The 17,231-nt window shown below is 39.3% G+C and overlaps 1 protein-coding gene across 4 annotated transcripts in view; it reads right to left on the minus strand.

Moving 5' to 3' along the window:
- SCN8A (sodium voltage-gated channel alpha subunit 8) overlaps window positions 1-17,231 on the minus strand; it is a 179,016-nt gene that overhangs the window by 160,155 nt on the left and 1,630 nt on the right. The gene's annotated exons all lie outside the window — the stretch shown is intronic.

Raw genomic sequence — 17,231 nt, forward strand, 5'->3', positions numbered from 1 at the left:
CCCTGCAAGGAGCCTAATGCGGGACTTGATCCCGGGACCTCAGGATAATGACCTGAGCCAAAGGCAGATGCTCATACCAATATGCTATTAACAACAATTTGACAATTTTAAATGGATACACATACTCTTTACTCCCAGATACTGCTTCACAAATATAAAATGTGTGTACAAGAATATACAATGCAACTTTCCTATAATAACAAAAGGATTTAGATCAACAGAATAAATATTTATTTACTGAATAAATATACACTTATGGGTGGAATAACACCCATCAATAAAGAACTTACTAATAAATCACACTACATTCACTTAATGGCATTCTTCACGGCTGCTAAAAAGAACACGTTCTTCTACAAGCATCAATATGGAAGAGTCTTCAGGACATAGTGAGAATGCAAGGCACGGAGCAATGTGTAGAGAACACTACTGTTTGTTAATACACGCACACTTATCCCTACTATGTGTTTGCTAATGTGTGGAATATTTCTGCAAAGATATAAAACAAACTGGTAACTGGATGCCTCTGGGGGAAGGAACCCGCAGGCCAGGTAAGTAAAGGAAACTTACCTCTCTCACTTTGTTCCCCTTATATCACTCTTATACTGATTGCAAGTATTATCTATTAAAAAATTTAAAAAAAAAATTTTTTTTTTTAATTTTAAAATCAAAAAGGAGGAGAAGAGAGCATATGGCACCAAAAATGCTGCAATCCCACCCTAGGATGCCTCTTCCACTAGGGACCCTGAAGCCTGCTAATCCAATCATTTGATCTTCAGGGGTTGATAACCTTCCTTGAAGCCACATCTTTCTTGTCCCACCTCAGCTTGTATTTAATATATAACCAAAATTTCTGGTTCCAATTAAGATGGAGAAAAGTCCATTCCACCCTCTCACTCCCACTGAATTCTACTAAAATCCCTAGATAGAGTAACACCATGCATTATCTGATGACTGAAAAGTAATTGATTGCCAGTGGACTGGGAAAAGAAACCAAAGCTCAAATTACCATGTAATCAACAGAGTTTTCCTTTTTTCCACTTCTGGTACCTCCTGGATTGAATTCAAAGGCAGCCCAAACCCAGAGCTGCATACCAGAAGCACATAGAACGAGCTCCAAAAGAAGACCTCCATTTTTGGTGCAAAAAAACCCAAAAACAAAAACCAAAAACAGGAATGGGAGCTCCCACATACCAAAAGAAATAGAGGAAATACCCCAATTTTGTTAGTCTCTTCTGTTCCCTCCTGCTTTACCCCAAAACAAATAGGCAGTAGTGGCAATGACCACAGCAGACAAGCAGGAAAACCTTTTCTCTAACCAGAGGAACTGCAATCCCAGGAGCAGAGAGGGTATCGCCATTGTTTTATTTTCTCATCTGCCATTTGGTTCTCAGGGAAATGTAGTTACAAGAAATGCAAGGTAGAACAGAAAGTCTCAGCTTTCTAGTAAGAGGAGCTGAAAGGAGAATGCTTTGCATCTGGAAAGTTTGGGAGAACAGGAAGAAGGAGCTCAATAAGGCTGTATGTGAACTCCAGGGCTCATCCCCAAGCTGCATATGGCACGTATCTGACCCTAAACACATACCAAAGGCTTTGACAACTGATCTGTGGAGTATACCACTGCCCAGGTCTGAGAATGGCCACTGGCTGGTACACGCATGGAAAAGACACAAATAGCACTACAAATACTTTGAAAATTGAAGATACTGAACCTCAACCTATAAAAGGCAGGTAAGTACTTACACTCTAAACTTAACTAGATTGGTTGCCTACTAAAACAAGCAAGCAAACTGAAACATTCTCTATTGGATTTACACAAGACCCAAAGTTTCAAACATAATATTCAAAATGTTTGGGATACAAATCCAAACTGATATACAAACAAACACACAACTCAACATTTTGGGGCACCAGGGTGGCTCAGTTGGTTAAGTGTCTGATTCTTGATTTGGGCTTAGATCATGATCTCAGGGTCATGAGATCAAGCCCTGCTTTGGGCTCTGCACTCAGTATGAAGTCTGCTTAAGATTCTTTCCCTCTCCCTCTGCCCACCAACCTCCCGCCTCCCCCACTCTCACTTTCTCTCAAATATCCGAACATCTCACAAGGAAAAGGCAATCAACAGACACGAGCCCCAAGATATAAAATTATCAAAGACTGTAATACAGCTATTGAAATCATGCTCCAACAAATAAACACAAACACTCTTGAAGTAAATGGAAACATACATAATCTTAACAAAAGAATAGAAAACACACATGCACACATGCATGCACATAGGAACCAAATGGAAAATTTTAAACTAGAAAATACAGTAACAGAAATTTTAAAATTTGTTCTGAATAGTATAATTAAGATGACAGAAGAGTCAGTGAACTTGAAGATGGATCCAACAAAAATTATCCAGGCTAAACAGAAGGGGAAAAAAGATTGCAAAAAATTTAACAGAACCTCAAGGACTCATTGGGCAATACACAAGCCTAACATTTATATCATCAAAGGAAAGAAGAAAGAGTGTGGTGTAGGAAAAATATTCGAAGAAATAATAGCCACAAACTTCCCAAATTTGGTAAAAGACATATTCTACATTCAGGAAACTTAGTGCATGGTAAATGGATAAACTCAAAGAAATCTTACCCAATGAAAACTAAAACAAAGAAAAAAATTCTTGAAAATGATGCATTACCTACAGGGAAATAATAATGTGAATGACTCTGGATGTTTCATGGAGGGACAGAAGGCAATGAAACAATATTTTTAAGTCCTGGAAAAAACCAACAACTATTAACTTAAAATTCTATATACAGGGAGAATATCCTTCAAAAATGATGAGAAAATAAATTCTCAGATGAAGAAAACCAAGAGAATTCATTACCAGCATATCTGCCAAAGGAAATGCTAATGGGAGTTTTTCAGGAAGGGAAATGACACTAAAGGGGAACTTAGAATTTCAGGAAAGAAGGAAGAACAATAGGATTAGTAAATATCTGAGTAAATATAATAGCCATTTTTATTCCTTTAAAGTTCTTTAAAATATAAATGACGGTTGAAAGCAAAAATTTTAACAATGTCTGATGGTGTTTTCAATGACTGTAAATTTAATACAGATGATAATTACAACATAAAAGTAAAAGGGTAAAGAGGTAAATCTAATGGTGCTTAAGTTTCTACATTCCACTTGAAGTAGTAAATATCAATTCTAAGTAGACTGAATAATTAAGTATGTATATGGTAATCCCCAGTCAAAACTAAAGTAACTATACAGAAATAGTAAAACCTCAATAGATAAATTAGAATACTAAAAAGTATTCAAATAATCCAAAAGAAGGGAAGAGAAACAAACACAAAACAGAGCAAACAGAAGATAAATTTTAAAATGTAGATCTGAATTCAAAATAGTAATTATCTTAAATGTAAATGGTCTAGATACATCAATTAGAAGAGAGATTGTCAGACTGGACTTCAATTAAAAAAAAAAACAAACTACATGTTATTTACCAGAAACCCACTAAATACAACGATATGTAGGTTAAAAGTAAGAGGATGTTAAATGCAATATGAATTGGATTATGGAACAGAAAAAAGACATTAGTGGAAAATCTGGTGAAACCCAAATAAAATTCTATAGTTTACTTAATAGAGTACTATACTGACGTTAATTTCTTAGTCTTGATAAATATACTAAGATTATGTAAGATGTTAATATTAGGGAAAGCTAGGTGATAGCATATAGGAACTACTTTCATACTCTTAATAATCTGAAACTACTTCAAAATTTTAAAATGTTTACGTAAAAGGGGGAAAATACATACATGAAAACATGAATCAATTGGAATTTGGAGTGGCTAATAGTAATATCAGACAAAATGGACTTCAAACCAAGAAAAATTACCAGGACTGAAAGGACATTAAATAATGGTAAATGGGTCAATTCACTAAAAGATATAACAAACCTAAATGTATATACACTAAACAAGAGCCTCAAAATATGTGAAGCAAAAACTGATAAAACTAAGAGAAAAAATGGACAGATCTACAATTACAGCAGAGATTTCAATCTTCCTTCCTTAGTAATTAACTGAACTAAGTAAAAAATAATCAGTTATTAAAACATAAAGTTGTACACCTTAAATAAGTAGAATTCCTATTAGTAAATTATACTTTAAAAAAAGTTAAAAAAAATAAAGAGGTAGAAAATAATGTTGCAAATAAATAATAATTAAATCACATTTTTAGAAAAAAAGAGAGAGAAGGAAAAAGTCAAGGATAGAAATGAACAGTACTATTAACCAACTGGGTATGGTATAATCAACATTTACAGAACATCCTACCTAACAGCAGCAGAATATAGATTTTTTTCATGTGCACATGGGACATTCACCAAGATAGACCACATCCTGGGTAATAAAACAAACCTTAACAAATACAAAAGTACTGAAATCATACAAAGTATGTTCTCTGACCATAATGGAATTAAACTAGAAATCAGTAAAATAAAGACTATGGACTATCTCATAACACACTTCCAAATAATTCATTGGTCAAAAAGGAAGTCTCAAAGAAAATTAAAATTCTACATACCAAAATTTATAAAATACAGTCACAGCAGTGTTTACAGAGAAATTTATAGTATTAAAAACTTATATAAGAAAAGTTCTCAAACAGCCTAAATTTCCACCTTAAAAAAAAAAAAAGAAAGAAGAGAAAATTAACTCAAAGTACACAGAGGGGAGAAAATAAATATAAGAAAAACAATATAAGCAGAAAACCATAAAATGCTGATGAAAGAAGTCAAATATGACCTAAATGAATGAAGATATACATCATGTTCATTGATTCAATATATCATATAGTTAAGATATCAACTCCCAAATTACTTACAGATTTAATGCAGTTCCAAGCAAAATGCCAGCAGGAGTTTTTGCAGATATAGACAACCTGATTCTGAAATTGATATGGAAAGAGAAAAGGCCTAGAATAGCCAAAACAATTTTGAAAAAAGAAGAAGAAAACTGGAAGGCTCACACTACACAATTTTCAGCATTGCTATAAAGCTACAGTAATCAAGATGGTGTGGTATTATGAAGGGACAGACACATAAATCAATGGAACAGTCAGAGTCTAGAGAAAACCCACACAAATACAGCCAATTGAGTTTTGACAAGGTACAAAACCAATTCAATGGAGAAAGGATCGTCTTTTCAATAGGAATCGTGCTGCAACAATTACACACCTATCTGCAGAAAATAAATGTGAATCTTGATCTAAACTTCATGACTTATACAAAAATCAACTCACATGGATCATAGATCTAAATGTAAAATGTGAAACTATAAAACTTTTAGGAGAATACAAAGAACATCTTTGTGACCTTCAGTTCAACAAAGAATTCTTATATATGACATTAAAAACATGACCCATAAAAGAAACTGACAAATTAGACTTAAAACTGAAAACTGTAGCTCTATAAAAGACACTGTTAAGACCAGAAAAAGACGGGACACCTGGGTGGCTCGGTGGTTGAGCACCTGCCTTCAGCTCAGGGTGTGATCCCAGAGTCCTGGGATGGAGTCCCGTATTGGGTCCGTCCCCCCCCACACAGGGAGCCTGCTGCTCCCTCTGCCTGTGTCTCTGCCTCTCTCTGTGTGTCTCTCATGAATAAATAGATAAAATCTTTTTTAAAAAGAAGACCAGAAAAAAAAAAAAAGCTACAAACTAGGAGACGACATATCCACATATTTATCTGATAAAAGACTAAAAGACGTATTTTCTAAAAACTCTCAAAACTCACAGCAAGAAAATAAATAATCCAATTTTTAAAAATGGGCAAAAGATTGAACACTTACCAAAGATACCAAGTGCAAATGAGGATATAGAGCAAATGAACTCTTATACATTGCTAGTGGGAATACAAAATGGTATACCCATTCTGAAAAAATGGTTTAGTAGTTTCTTATAAAAGTAAACATACAGGAGCACCTGGGTGGCTCATTAGGTGAAGCGGCTGTCTTTGGCTCAAGTCATGATCTCAGGGTCCTGGGACTGAGCCCCACGTCTGGGTCCCTGTTCAGCGGGGAAACAGGACTCTATTTGGTGATTATCTAACAGGAATACGTTTCCAAGGAAACATATGTTTTCCAGGAAAAAGGACCCTGTTCATCCCAGGGTCACTGTGTACCAGCCCAAAGCTACAACTAGGTTGCAGGTGTTCTGATGCTTAAATTCTATGCATAAAAACATCTGATGCCCTCTTGCAAAATGTGGACTAATGCCCATACTCTGAACTCCATAGATTCACACTGGATTTTTGAAATACCCCCAAAATTCAGCATTCAATTCCCACAAATAAGGATTCTTACTAGGTTCTGTGAGTAAACCATGGAAGGAAGGAAGAAAACTCTAAAAGTCTTGACAATTTCACATCTATAAACAGAAGCAGTACCTCAAAGGAGCTGATGGGTCTGTAATCCCAGCTAGAAAAGTGACACTACTTTCTGGGGATGATTTTTTTGCTTGACATTTTGCAACAAATTGTGCTGAGTGATAAATGTATGGCTCTTAAAAAAACAAGCAAAAAAAACACCTTTCTCTGAGCACTATCCTGAGCAAAGACAGGGCTCTAGAGCAGAGCCCAAGCAGGATTGTAAGTCTCATTCCCTGGTATGCTATGCCTCACCACTGGAAAGCAGTAAGGCAGCCTGCTAAGGAGTGGGAGGTCAAAGTGGAGGCAACTCCCACAACCCACATGGGACAATATAAACCAAAGACTTACTAATGGCCAGGAAGGAGCATGTGGCAAGAAACAAAGCCTATCAGCCCCCATGGGTCAGGCTGGATGTAATCTAATTAAAGATGGAAAACACTTGGATCTAATTAATAACAGGTCTTTGATATCCATTCATCACATAAAATGCACTTATTTTCTTTGACCTATTAAACTTTTCAGCAATTTCTAATAACAAGAGTCTATATTAAGATCCTAAAATGAAAGAAGTCTTACCCCTTCTTGCACTTATGGCTGAACTTTTCTTATGAGTCAGGAGAAAAAACAACAACAACAAAAAGCTTGTAAGGTAGGTGAAATACTCATATGGTTATTCTACTTTGTTTCCTCACTATACATAATCACTCATTCTGTGCCCTTCTTGGGTCTTACACATCCCCTACTTTTCCTCCTACTTTTCCAGAAATAAGGAAGAAGAACTACTACAAATAGGACAGAGAAAAAAAATCAATAAATCTACCAAAATATTATTTGCTCTAGAACATCGAGATTAAAAAATCAGATTGCCAGGGGCACCTAGGTAGCTCAGTCAGTTAGGTGTCTACCTCTGGCTAACGTCATGATCTCAGGGTCCTGGGATCAAGCCCCATGTCAGGCTCCCTGTTCAGCAGGGATTTTGCTTCTCCTGCCTTCTCCAACCCCCGCTCATGCTCTCTTTCTCTAATAAACAAACAAACAAATAAATAAACATCTTTTTAAAAAAATTTAAAAAATAAGACAGATTGCCAGCGTTCAGTTTAGAGGTCTTTTTGGACTTTTCTCATCCCAGACTACCCTAAGAATGTCCCAAGGGGCTTTTGTTTAACTGTTCTTAATCACAGTTACTTCAAGCATTCAAACTAACAAGCAGGTACAAACTTAAAATGTGATTGCACAGAGAATCTCCTAATGGGATTACTGTAAGGATGCTCTGCTTCCCTAAATAGAGTGCTAAATTTACTAACATCTTGTACATGAACTCTGTCTGCTTTACTGGTTGCACACAAACCATGGGGACTTCTGCCAACTGTCTGAGTGCAAACTGTGGCAAATGTTAATGGAGTTTGCAAGAACTCTGTAATTTTAGTGGTGAGAAGGAAAATATTAACAAATTAAATGAAAATTTTTATTGCATTAAATTGCTTTTTCTCTTAGGTGTACTGTTAATTTGCATGTGCAGCATGTTCCGATGTTCCAATCACCCTTTATTTTTTTCTTATTAATAGGCTTACTGAATACCCAAAGCTAGAACAGAACCTAAGTTTCCTGAGCGCCCCGTTTGCTCTTAATTATCATTGTATACTGCAGTTGTACATTAGGGCCCACTGGCCACTGTCTGGTACCCCAGAAACACCAAGGAAGTTGATGCAAGTCAAGCTTGACATTTCCTATCCACAGCCCAAGAGTCGATACAAAACGCAACAGCACTGGCTGATAAACCTCTTTCCCTCTGCTTTCACCTATTAGAATCCTCTCAGTTGCTACCTTTAATTAAGCCTGCAATTTCAAATGGTTTTCATGAAGCACACAGAACATAAGCAAATGATCAAAGAGAGAAAGCCACTGAGTTTCAGAAAGGACAAAACAGCCATCCACCAGGTCTATGAAAAAGTGCATAATTCTTGTTTCTTTATATATGAAAGTTAAGGTTAGTTGAGAATATCAAGGAAAAAGACCACTTGTTAGATGTCTATAAATGGGCAGAATTTAACAACTCCGAAATAAGAAAAGGATACAGATCTACAATGGTTGAATAATCTCTATCAGTGAGAGGGCACAGAGAATAAAGAAATGGGAACACTGAGGTTTCCCTTAAAACTTTAGAAGCTCAAGACGGGAAGACTCTGTGCAGATAAAGGATTAAAATTTAGAAATAAGGGCGCCTGGTTGGCTCAGAGAGAAGAGCATCTGACTCTTGATCTTGGGGCCATGAGTTTGAGTCCCACGTTGGATGTAGAGATTACAAAAAAAAATTTTTTTTTTTAATTAGAAATAGTTTGCTAATAACCAAGGTGCTCTGGACTAGACTGCCAACATGTATTAGAGAACATACCTCCCCAGGTGTTCTAAATAGATTATATCTCTGAATTTTAAAATGGAAAAATAATCTTGAACACCTCCTTCTCCTGCTTCTGAAGTCTTTCGTCAGGTCCTACCGAGTCTTTCTCTAAACTCTTTCTTACATTAGGAAAATGTGAAACACATGTGACACACAGAAACAAAATTCCTTTTCCTTCCTTTCCATCTTCATCACTACAATCCTAGTCCAAGCCCCCATCACCACCCATCTAAGGCCGAACCAAACAGCCAATTAACTGAATGTCCATCCTGTGTTCTACTCTGTCCTATTTCTCATTGCTGCCCAATCCTCCTAACACATTATAGCATAGCTTTGATGATGTGTCATTCTGTGCTCCCTCAAAAATCTTCTACGTTCTCCAGTCTCTAAGGATAAATGCAGCTTCTTCCTCTATGCTTTTTTCATATGTAATTCTCAAATGGAAACCCTAAAAAGCAACATAGTTGGTAGGAAAGGGCTGCTTTGACCCAAACTTTTTACTTTAAATAAGCCAAGAAATTTCACTAAGAAAAATAAATTATAAGGTATTATCTTTATCATAAGGAAAAGAGGGAAAAACTGCTGAGATAATTTGAAGGACAGTTCAAATCTCTAAACTATTTTTTTAAGATTTAATTTATTTATTCATGAGAGATATAGAGAGAGGCAGAGACACAGGCAGAGGGAGAAGCAGGCTCCCATAGGGAGCCCTCCGAGGGACTCAATCCCAGGATCCTGGGATCACGACCTGAGCCAAAGGCTCAGATATTGAGCTACCCAGGTGCTCCCCTAAACTATTTTAATAGTCCCCCTGAAAGACAATGGAAGTAACTGTGTATGGGGTAGGAGGAGAGAATGTGTGCAGGTGCATATGTAGACAGAAAAGAATATTAGAGAAACTGGTCATGACAGTTGCCTTTATGGGGTACATACTGACTGACTGTTATGAGAAGACTTAACTTTGAACCTTCTGATTTTTTGAATACTGCCTCTGTTAGCTACTCAAATGTAAAAAATATATTTTACAAAGTAGAATGGAAAAGATAACTTCAACAGTACCTTTTAAAAAACGTTTTTATATTAAATGACTTAGAATCCTTTAAAAAAAAAAGGAAAAAATAACATTTAAGAATGGTACTAAATTTTTTGGTATAAAGCAAGGAAATATTCTTTAGCTTTTCCAACGCAATGATCAAATAAAGAAAGTAATTTGCAGCAGAGCTAGGGTTAAAATAATACTTAAAACAAAACACCTTTCTCAGGTTCCAAACCCCATCCAGATCATCAGGACCACTCTAGTTCAGTAGTACACAGAGATGTTTCCAAAAGAGTCTGCAGAGGGGAGATAACTCCTTTTTAAAAATGAGCAGTTTCCCAAGTTCACAACCAAACTCCCTTGTCCACTTCACAGCAGTCATTCCCACACTTTCTCAAACTCTGCTCTGGTGATTCCTCACACTCCCAATACTTTACCTCTCACAGTACAAATCTTTAAAAATGCCTATTTTTCTCCAAGGCATCTTTCCTAGAAACAAGATATTTTGCCTCTTTAGTTTTCACCAAAATCTTAGGAAATCCAATTCAGAATTCCATAGCAAATGAGATTTCTTGGTATTCTGACTTCTGAGAAAGTTTTACGGGTCTCATTTGCAACCTGCTCAATTTTCCCCCACAATTTAATAATAATAATACATCAATTCTTTCCATTTAAAAGCATTTTATTCAGCTTCTTGCTAAGACAAAAAAAGACAGTAGTGAATTATAAAGCAAAAGCCTGTTGCACTATCCTTACTTGAAGTAGGGTTCATCCTGAAACGAGAAACAACCATGTAATAAATTAAGCGCTACTGGGGGATCCCTGGGTGGCTCAGCGGTTTAGCGCCTGCCTTCGGCCCAGGGCGTGGTCCTGGAGTCCCGGGGTCGAGTCCCACATCAGGCTCCCTGCATGGAGCCTGCTTCTCCCTCTGTCTATGTCTCTGCCTCTCTATCTCTCTGTCTCTCATGAATAAATAAAATCTTTTTAAAAAATTAAGCGCTATTTATTTACAGAACAGCTGTTCAACTGAAGGAAAAATGTTATTTCACACTTGCTTCCAGTGAATATTAAGCTTTTAGAGGTTCAGCCTTCAATTGTGAACCATTAAAATAACAAGAGAATAAGAAAAGGTGAAAAATGAACTGTCTTTTCATTGATAAAGTTGTGATTTCTTCCTTTATCAGTCACTATCTGAAAATTTAAAGTAATATTTTAAATTTTACTTTTTTTCCCTTCCCAGGTTCATTCTGGTGGATATGCTAATAATGAGTTCAATACCCAAAATGTAGGAAAAGGGATGGAAATAAATGACATGTATAATTCACAGCCTAGAGAATCCATCCCTGGATAAATATGCATTCACTTATATTTCTCTAACATCCTTACTCCCCAGGAACTCAAAAGATTTTACAGCATAAAAACAGCACTAATCAACTGAACATGAAAAGAGCCTGTTAATCTGTCTTCTGGGGGATTTCATGCTTTCCACTTCCAGATCTTAGAACAAGCCCACTGAACATGGGAGGCCTCTCCCTACCACCAGCAGCGAATATAAAAGGCCTTCAGACCCCTCCAGCTAACATTTCAGTTACTCTCACCCAATCAACTCCATTCAGGATCAAGAGAGCTTGAGCCCCAAACCCAGAGTACCTCTTAGACACTCAGGCTCCCTGCTTTTATTTTGCTCCACTCTCAATAGGACACATCTCCATATACCTAAGGGGAATCTTAATTATTATCCACTTTCACCTTTGCTGTTCTAGGCCAAAAGCCTCCCAGAACTTTTTTCTGCTCCACTTTAAATACCCAATCCCAGCACCAATCCCCAGTATACAGACCTACAGCAATTTCAGCCTTGTAGAAGCAAAAAACTCAGGTGGTAGAGGCCATAATTCCCCTACAGTCCTGGTTAGAACTTTTGTTGGCAATATGGGAGCATTTATGAGTAGTTAAATGTGTATATTTATATGCAAGAGAAATGAAGAAAGATAAGCAGACACCAAGACGTGATGACCTTTTAAAAAGTACTTAGGATAGCTTCAGAAACAAAACAGGTGTGTTACTTTAATACCTCTTATTTGCATCCATATTCTATTTATTGATACATCTTCTGTTCATTTCTCCTCATCTTTCCTGCTTCCAAAATGCTCTCTATCAAAGGTATTTTTGCCCTCCCTCTGCCTATACCAGAATCTTTCGTTATGCCCACTAAGATATGTTTAGCTACCAAAGATAATGATAATTTCTTAAAACAAAGCCAAAATTGTTCACATTACTTGGTTATACGAACATCAGAAATATAACACCATCTAATGGGGGAAAAATCCTTAATCATTGGTCAGTCAACCAACCTAAGTACCTATCCCCCCTCCATCACTTAATGGTCCTATAGCCCTGGACAGTTTGCTTAAGTTCTCGGACACTCAGTTCTCTCAGCTTCAAAATGGGTAGAATAATATTTGCCTAACTTAATTTAAATAATAAACTGATAGAAGGATTCTTAAAGTTCTGTCTGATAACAGACAAACATAGAATAATAATTACCAAAGGTAGATGGTCAACTGTGAGACCTAACTATATGAGACCCATTCAAAATAAATCAGTGCAAATATAATGGGAAAACCTAGAATGGTGCTGAAGTCAAAAGCAACTCCAAACTTGATAATCACTCATCATAATTAAAATATCCAGCTCAAGAAGAATAAAGGGGAGTCTCAGTCTTTGGGTCTATTCCACCTTTAGATCCCAGGCTGTAGCTAAAAACAGTGCAGTTGCTTGCCAGCTAGCTGGTCAGTGCCAGAGCATTCCTCTTGGGTAGAGTCCTATTCTAGAATAATTTGAGAATGAATGAGGAGTTACTTTGGTAACTGCATTTGCACAGTCGTGCTGGGGATCAGCACTGCAACTGTACAATAAAACTTTTTTCCTCTTAGACTGGCAATGTCCATCCAAGTCAGGGTATCTGTAGATCCTATCCTCTATGCCAGACTGAAGATAAAGCAACTGTCTGCTTTTCAGACTACTAAAATTTAATACAGTACATATATACTATATCAAATACACGTATAAACACACACTAAGCTTCTAAATCTCTAGAGGGAAAGGAGTAAATATATATTGAGCTCTATGTGTCAGAAACCACAAGGTAACAGAGATTTCATTTAATCCCTAAAAACACCCTGCGACGGAGGTATTATTATTCCAATTTTTACAGATGAGAACACTGAAGCTCAAATAGATTAAATAACTTGCCCAAAGCCACAAAGCTAATAAGTAGCAGAGTCAAGACTTGAATTTAGTTTTGCCTAACTCCAAAGCCCATATTGCTTCTTTTTCTTCTCAGTGGTGTTAACTACAGTAACTTTCTTGTGTCTTCATTTCACCCTCATTCCTGACAGGTACCTGTGTGTCCTGGTTGTGTCTCTATAGGCTCACAAAGGGATAGAGGAAATTTTCCCAGAAGACTTCTTTTCCCACATTTACTTCCTATTCCTGTACAAACTATTCTGTCTTAGGTTGAATTACCAGGCTAGACCCCACAGTCTGCCATACTACATTTCGCTAATTAATATATGCCTAGAGCATGAAAGTTCTGTTATCTTCCTTGTGCACTTTAACAGCCATAGTTTTGGAGCATGGTTTCATTTTCTAAGCTGGTTCTTATCACTTAAAGAGCATTAGTGCCTAGGACTATGCCTCACACATAGTAGGTACAGAGGGAGAATATCTGTTGATTCGCTGATTAATCAAAGATTTCTTTATTCCTCTAGTTATCTTGCTATATTTCAATCAAGAGACTTTACAGGAGTCCAATTCCAAGAATGAATTATCTCTCATTAAAGATAATGTTTTGAAAAATTAAAAAATACTGTTATTCTGAATAACTTTTGCAAGGGCTTCTTGCCCTCTCTAAAGAGAAAAAAAAAACACTGAAAATATACAATAAAACATAGACAACTGTTTTGCTTAGGATAGTTAAGACTGACTTTTCCTAAAAAAAAAAAAAAAAAAAAAAAAAAAAAGACTGACTTTTCCTGCCTTTTTTACATATATTAAATTTTTTCTGTAACAGGCATGTGTTATTTTCATAATTATGGAAACTGAACTCACTCTGGATAAACTTTGCATTTTTAACACTTTCTATACAGTGTGGGGTTATTTTCTTTCTCAGATATAATCAATAGGAATTGTGTATTCATTAATTCATGCCTATGCCTCCAGAACTTGTTACATAACATCAACATATTAAAGATAATTATTCTTCTCTCCATTCATGGAATGTTGTTCTTGCTCTAGGTGGATATGTCTCATCTCTGCATTCTTTTCAAGCAGATGGAAATTTCTTATACAATCTCTACAGAATATTATTAATCTTTTTTGAAAATGAGCACTAGAATAACATCTGGCCTTGATATAGCCCCAATCTATAGTCTTTTAACTTTACGTGTGTTATCTTTTCAAAGACATTAAAGTACTTTAATCACAGTGGAACTCAAATAGAATGAGCTACTTTATGTAGTAGGAAGTTCCCTACTAACGGAAGTATTCAAAGCAAAGATCTCCCATAAGGGGATTCCTGTGCTGGGAGGTTGTACAGCTGAATTTTATGGCTACCTTCCCTTTCTAGGATTTTAAAATAAAATTTTTGACAAGTCCACTCCAGCGATACAATGGTTGCATGCTGTCCTCTGTTGTGTCACGTCCTTTTCTCAGCTCACCGTTCAAATCAACCCAGAGAAGATTCCCTTCTGATCCAGCCTGACTTAGCAGGCTACCTGATTAATTCTTGTGGAGACCAAATTCCCATAATTATTAACAGATCCTTGCTACTTGAAATGACAAAAATGTGCTGAAATACTGTTGTCAGCAAAATGTCACTGTATGTCTTACATATGGATCTGTTGCAGCCTGCAAAACACTGTCTCCATGAGGGACAGCCAAAGTGAAGAGTTATGTGGGAGTAATAAAATATGATAACTAGGCCTGCAACCTCAAGAATAAGCCCAGCTGCGCATGCACACACATCTACAAGAAAGCCTGCTGATAACAAAAGCAAAGAAAAATCCAAATTATGTCCAGCATGTGTGCGCTTCATGGCAGGGCTGGTCCGGGAACTGTCCTTTTAAGCACCACAGCAAGAAACCAGGGAACTGTCCTTTTAGCACCACAGCAAGAAACCCTGGTGTAAGCCTAAACACAGGCACCCAAAGCTGGGCCATGAGAAAAATCTGTTAAAGCCCCTACAAAGAAATAAACAAACACTGTATGGGTGTTTGTTTTTTAAGTATGCTATATTCTATTTCATAACCCTTTAATTTAAAGGATTAATTTAAAATAAAATCCTGTAAGTACTTTGATAAAAGTTAACAAAATCCCAAATGAAAACCAAAGGTATATTAAGTCAGCCTCTCAAACTGAACCCAAGAAACCAATAATTGGCCTGCACTGTCAAGAACTGCTTTGCAATCTCCACCACCAGCCCTACTAAGAAACACAACACATTTACACATACCCTAAATCAGATGTTGAAAACATAGAACATGCTCAGAGCCCTCTCCAGGGAGAGACTCAATTTCTAGGACAGATGATGCTTGCTGAATACCAAACCATCACTGCCACACCACCACTCCACCCCCCCCCTTCCCAAGCAATCAAATTCTCTTTCAGGGAGAATTGAAGGCCTTATGGGTCATGAGTTCCAAAGAAAAAATGCTGCAGTATTTCAAGAACCAGGTTACAGGCAACGTGCTACAGAGCTTCCAGCAGTTTAAGTCTGATTCCCCTGAGATTCCTACCAGAATGGTACCGGATGCTAATGTTCTCCAGCCATTTGCATTACACATCAAAAAAAAAAAAAAATTGGGGGGTGGGGGGAAGGAAAGAAAAAAAAGTCCCCTCACCCCGCATTATCTTCTAATGCACGTGGAGAAAAGAGAGGTACAGAGAGATGGTGAAACAGCGAAAGCCTACCACACCCGAAATCTCCTTTGCAAAGCTAAAACATCCCCCAGCCCTGACACATCGATAGCTCTCTGAAGGCTCTCCAGGTTCAAACTTGAGAAAATAGTTATAAAAAGCACTATTCCCCCCTTTGCTCCCAAAGCCCTCACCCACATTTCCTGCTTCCATTCCTGCTTCTCCGGTGCCCGCCGTGCACTAAAAAGAATTTTCCTCGGGCGGCAGAGCTGGCTCCATGCTAATGATTTCTCCCTCTCCCTGAATTAGCCAGATGCAGTGCCAAGTTTCTCCCCCCTCTCCCCAAACAGATGACATCCTTTAATCCTGAACCCTGAGGCCCAGAATCTTGGAATCTCCCGATATAAAATGCATCCCCCCCCCCTCCGCCCGTGTTTCAAAAACTGCAATGTAAGTGAGGAAGAGGGCACGGGCACAGGCACAGGGTGGAGTAGTTGGAAGGAATGCATGGCTCGAAGAATCCTATTTGTCAGACTGCAAAAAATGATTCGCACTCCCCCCACCCCCCAACACCCGACCTCTAAGCTGAGGCCTCCGCAGGGGTCTGAAGGCCCCGGCTAAGCCCCCACCCCCCCTGGAAAGTTAACAGCCAAGTCTCCACCGGTGGTTGCCGCAGGGATGGAGCTGAGCTCTAAGCAAAAATGCAGAGGCTCTGCGGTCCCCCAGGGACCAAGTGGGAACCAGAGAGGAGGGGTCCAGGTCTCTGCAGCTGGGAGTCCTGTAAGCCGAGCGCGAGGAAGCCCGGGGCGCTGCTGGCAGGGGTGGGGGGGGAAGGGAGGGAGGAAGGAGGAGAGCAACGAGCTCCGCATCGGGTGGCGTAGGGATGGGGGTGGGGGAAGGGGGGATTCTGAAAGTGATGTGCTCCCCACTGCAGGAATCCTGGCCTGCCCAGGAAGGTCCCGGGGGCCCCCCGCACCGCCCCAGAGCGCCCAGCCAGGCAGGGACGGGCGCACCCCAGGAAAGGGCAGGGGGAGTCCCGGGCTGCTGCGGCCGGTAACGACCCGGAGCCCGGGGGGGGGGGGGGGGGAGGCTGCGGCAGGGCGCGGGGGAGGGGCAGGGCGGCCCCGACCCGACAGCGAGGCCCTCCCCGGGGAGCCCGCGGGGCCCCGACCGGTCCCGGCCTCCGCCTCCGGGGGGCTGCACCGCCGCAGGGGCCCGCGGGAGGCCAGCGCCCCCCGAGCGGCCCGGGCGCGACCTCCCCGCGGCGACCCGCACGCACGGCCGAGGTGCGAGCCTCGCAAACAGCCGTCCGCCAGCGGCGGCCCCGACCCCGACCCCGGCCCCGGCCCCGGCCCCGACCCCGACCCCGACCCGGAGCCCGAGCCCGACCCCGCCGCGCGCCCTGCGGCAGAGCCCCCGGCGCGGGATGGGCGAGGAGCGCGGGGAGGCCGGCCCCG

Source organism: Canis aureus, chromosome 25 (genome assembly GCF_053574225.1).
Source record: "Canis aureus isolate CA01 chromosome 25, VMU_Caureus_v.1.0, whole genome shotgun sequence".
Lineage (NCBI taxonomy): Eukaryota > Metazoa > Chordata > Mammalia > Carnivora > Canidae > Canis > Canis aureus.